Consider the following 5,364-nt stretch of genomic DNA (forward strand, 5'->3'; position numbering starts at 1 on the left):
TAACTGCACTTGGGTTCGAGTGTTACAGGGAAAACAATAACAAATTATAGATTAGCATGTAGAATAGTGAGAATGTATTTTGACAGAATCCGGTCCAGTAACTTACCACCCTCGCATAGCCTGAAACACCCGTGTTCAAGTCAACTTTCCCATTAATTCGATTATTCTGAAATTTAATACATTAAAGGTAATTAAAAACTAATAATAAATTTATAACAAAACTTACTCCATAACAGCAAATGCATAGATCATAATTGAACCACATTTGTGTGGCCATTTAACGCTTGTAAGATGATTTTGACTTCTCTTTTGACATCTACAATAGCAAATTGTGAGCCTCATGTCATTTTCAAATACTTGATGAATTTTTTATATACATGAAGAAATAGAATATTAAAATCTTGGATTGAGGTTACTTTTTGTGACAAAGCATCTCAATATCGCCTTACCATACGGGTAATGATGAATATTATAAATTCTTTCCATCATTTATTAAATAGTTAGCTTCCATAAAATTAACAATGTCAAATCCATCTGCTTAAGAATTTTGATAACGTGTTGCTGATGGCTACAATAAAACTAAACTTACAAATACTTGAGGAAAAAAATGATTTACAAGAATCAAGCAAAATATACAACCAATAGTCATGCTTTTAAGTTGAAAGCAACCATCTTATAATCTTAAAAAAAAACTTTTAAAAGCTCTCTGATTGTTTACCAGTGCAACATTCTAAATCATGATCTAATAATACACATCATTGTTCACTAATCTCATGATTAAACCAAACTAATAAACTGAATTGAGAATCGCCCGTCATATCTTCAACATGATCTAATAATACACATCATTGTTCACTAATCTCATGATTAAACCAAACCAATAAACTGAATTGAGAATCGCCCGTCATATCTTCAAGTCTGTTTTACCAAGACCTGTAAAATTCACAAAATCATCAGTGGGGGTGTAATGGATTGCGCGTAGTTCAGATTCTGCCTAACAGACCACCTAAATGCTCCTTTTTTATAGTTCAAGTAATAAAACCCAGTTAAAAGAAATTTAAGAAGTTTAACTTGAGAAATCATTTACAGTGTGATGACTAATCACTTAGATTACTTTTCAGAAGCTTCAATTTAGTTGGAGAATTAAACCTGTCACTTCAATGTTTACTAAGACTTCTTTTTCTATTGACTTTTTTTTATAAAGGTTTGAACTTCAAATTTGCAACTAAAGACTTCTGTTTTATAAATAGCCCAATTCGACCTGGCCCGTTGGTTAATCTGACCAATCTAAAACTGCCAAATATAGTTAAAAAGCCAAAAAGCTAGAGTACCTTGTTTTGACCCGTTGGTTAAGCTGACCATCATCCATGTTGTGATCCTTGATTGGTTCAAGTTAACATCTTGAATAGATACTGCAACTATATAAAGATTGATGAGGAGGATCCCGTCATTCTAAATCTGACAAAGAAAAATCTTTGTGTCACAACTCATAAGAATAACAATTATACAACTATTCGATCATAATATGAACTTTAACAATATAAAAAAAAGTTGGATCTTAAAAGTACAAAAAGTATTACATACTTGAGGTCAACGCCCAAGAATTTGAGATTTAACTGCGTCCCAAACTACCTGTTTGTTTTTAGAAAGTTAGTAGACTATGTATCTCATAGTACTACAACAAATTAATAATAATAAAAACAGAAAAATACATGTCGTTAGTTATGTTTCCAGCGACTGGAGGCTTCAAACACACTTCAGTTTTAAGATTTCCAACCAAACACATAAATTAAACAAAAACCAATTAACCGAAAACTGAATAACTGACAATAGGTTATCGGGTCTTTTCTACCCTCGATTAACCGAAATTAACTGGACAGGGAAGCAATATCAAAAAAAATTTCGTGAATCGATACACGAAATATAAATTCTAAGTTTCAAATTTAACAACAAAAAAAATTTATATACCCAAAAGAAAATTACACGGTTCGCAGAGGGTCAATAAGGGTCGTAGATCATCCGAGTTGTCTTACTCAAGCCATAATGCTCGTCTCCCTGTTCTTGAGGACCCGCTATGTATAATTAGATCTCAAGGCCAAACAAACTCATTAATAGTTTACTCACCTTATGTTTGCCACTCCTTATTTTCTACAAAACATCCACATAGATAAAGAACTCAACTAAATTAAAGCCATTTGAATCGTGAATCAATTTTGGTAAAAAGGCAGTGCTAAGACTAAAAGTGAGCATCAACAATAAAATTCACCTATAATCATTTTTAATTAACTGGTTATCTGAAGATGATTCACATATTGGTATCATAACCACAACCATAAAAACAACCTGTTTGATGATCTTTTGTTGAAGATCTTCAATGAGGACATTGACATTCTTCGAATAGGAGGTGATCACAATATCCTGATTAGAGAAAAACCACAATTGATGATCTTGATTACCACCACCAACATAAACCCAATCAGGTGAACCATTACATCGGTTCCAATCACACCATTCAACCACAAATAATTTAATGATTTAAAAGGTTTCAGAGATTAAAAATACATGGTGGACAACCTGGATCTATTAGACATGCTTGAACCATTAACCGATTCCCTTTTAGGATACTTTCAAAATTACCCGTTAGAGGTAACGGACAGCCAAATCAACCATAAGAACTCCTAAAAAAATGGAGACGAACATGTTCATCCCCAATCAGACCTAATTATGTGACTAATATAGGAAATTAGAAAACGAAGTTATATGCTTAACTATGAAGCACGCATTTAGACACCTATAGGAGTAACTAATTTCACCAAATTTGCCCTAATTTATAAGTCATCACACCAAAGATAAAACAAACAGTTACACTTGAATATCAGTTTAAACTACCTACAACACATAATCTCGAAACCCAAATTAACAATACAAAAACAAACTTTCTTAATTAATAAAATCGACTTCAATTGCTAGACAAAGAGAAGAAGAAGAGATTGACCTGAATAAATCCATCGTCGATTTCACGGACTCTCTCTCAAATCACAGAAACTAATATTTGATTCAGATTCATTCCCCTCAATCAATTTCTGTAATTAATTTCCTCTTCATCCAAATTAGGTTACGTTGGCTTCTTTCTTGCCCAACGATCATCCAGCGAGTGAGAGAATTAAGGTTTGAATTGAGTGGATGTTTGAGAGGTAGAAGCCAACAATGAGAGGAATGAAGGAGAATTATTGGATATGATTTTGCAGGATTTGGTTTTATGTAGAAGTCGTGGTTTACAGTACAGGAAGAAAGAAGGAGAAGGTGGGTTTGAATGGTGAAGTATAACCCGTTTAATAGATCCGTTTAATATATCCATACCGTTAAAAGCCTAAAACGGGTCAAACGCGAGTTCCCCATTCATAAATCAAGCAAGATGGGGTGGGGAGCGACACATAGGATTTTATGGTAGACAATTATATAGATAGTTAGATATATATATATATATATATATGATTGATTTCTTTTGAGAACTACTTTGAGTTTTAAGAACTCGAAATAACTCAACGTAACAATTTTTTTTTCGAATTTTTTTTACACACGTGTAATACGTAAGTGTAAGTGATGTACAAAAAATTACGGTATTTTTTACACACCGAATCGACTTTTTACACATGTGTAACTAACGTTTAAACTTGTGTAATTATCAAAATTACTTATTCTCTCTCCTGCTTCATTTGTTTAATTAAATTTAATCTCAGCCACATATTTCATATCAATTAATTAAATGTGTGGTTCAAAATTGAGTTCTTAAAGTTCTTAAAACTCACCATGGTTCTCAAAATAACCCTCCCCTATATATATATATATATATAGAAAAGGGTTTAAATAAGAATAAGGAGTTTTCTAGGAATGGTAAGAACCAACAAAATTTTGACATTTGGCATTACAAAAGATGGTGAAAGAACAATTCTAGGAAACTATGTCGGTTATAGTGATGAAAGAGTAATTCTAGGAAACTATGTCGGTTTTTGGTAATTTTAAATCTCAACCATTGATTAACATGATCCAATGGCTATGATTTATTTCTAGTCTTCTTAGGAAACTACTTCTTTTTAGTATAACTCTCCCCTATATATATATATATATATAGGTATTATAATAAAGTAAAATAACTATAGACACTTGTCATCTTTTGATTAATTCTTATAATTTTTTCCCCCTCAAAACTAAGATCTTAATTAACCTAATATATGTAACTAGTATTAAAACCCGTGGAATATACGAGATAATCCATACAATAAACATACAAATCAATTTAAACAATAAGTACATGTTATATGTGAGGAAAAAGGTATTACATATAAAAATGACAAACGAAATTTTACATTTACGAATCATAAATCTCTAAAATTATACAACATTTAAAGGCATATATGTAACTTTTCCATCTTTATCTAAAATATATTGTTTTAGGTTGTTTCTGGTTTTTATATTTGATAATGCAATGCAACTCATAATTGATCATGTGTAAAAACTAGATATGAGCGCCATATTTGTAAATATAACGCATCATTTAACTCTGGATAACACAACATGCACTTCAATTGCTGTCAAATGATTGTTTAACTTTCACTATCAATGCTCCACAGCTCCAATGACTGTCAGAAAAAATGGAGAGTTAAAAGTAATTGTTCCATAATGTCACACCCGGCCCTGAACTGCGGAAACAGCCGGGCGCGCGCGAGTGGGGATTGATAATTAAGCACGGGCCATTGCAAAACATTCAAAGATAGATTTTCATTGCGCATGAAATGTTTAATACAAATACATTACATTGTTTAAAGATTACATAAAAACATCCAAGTATAAAAACTGTTGAAGATTTCCACGCCATATCCCCTTGCGCGGCGGGAACCACCACGCGCATCGAAGGGATAGAACCAAAATCTTCCAAAAAGCTAGTTTTAAATGTTCAGCGTGAGGTACTCTAAGTGTGACTCCATGCGCTACCTAGTTATCTCCTGAAAGACACGTAAAATATTTGAATCAGTATAAACTGAGTGAGTTCACAAGTTTTAGTAACTTGATAAATCGTATTGCATCATAGTCTTGATAAAAATCATTCCGTAACATAATTCTGATAGCATCATTGAAACACATGCTTAGTAAAACATAATTCTGATAACATATTCTGATAAAATCGTTCCGCGGGTTACGCGCGAACATTTCTGGAAACTGTGCTCGTCTGTGTAAGTGGCGCTGCCACTACGAGCGAAATAAGTAATATCGTCCCGCGGGTTACGCGCGGACATTTCTGAAAAACCGTGCTCGTCTGTGTAAGTGGCGCCGCCACTACGAGCGAATAATACCGTCCCGCGGGTT

The 5,364-nt window shown here is 32.9% G+C and overlaps 1 long non-coding RNA gene across 1 annotated transcript; it reads right to left on the reverse strand.

The window, feature by feature from the left end:
* Positions 1-850: 850 nt before the first annotated feature.
* On the reverse strand, positions 851-3,064 carry LOC143607571 (uncharacterized). The gene is made up of 3 exons (XR_013148994.1): positions 2,996-3,064; positions 1,332-1,458; positions 851-933 (listed from the first exon to the last, which is right to left on the reverse strand). It is a non-coding gene; the product is annotated as an uncharacterized LOC143607571 (long non-coding RNA).
* Positions 3,065-5,364: the final 2,300 nt, after the last annotated feature.

Source organism: Bidens hawaiensis, unplaced genomic scaffold, assembly GCF_021521415.1.
Source record: "Bidens hawaiensis isolate Kalapana, Puna unplaced genomic scaffold, B.hawaiensis_p1.1 tig00083620_1, whole genome shotgun sequence".
Classification (NCBI taxonomy): domain Eukaryota; kingdom Viridiplantae; phylum Streptophyta; class Magnoliopsida; order Asterales; family Asteraceae; genus Bidens; species Bidens hawaiensis.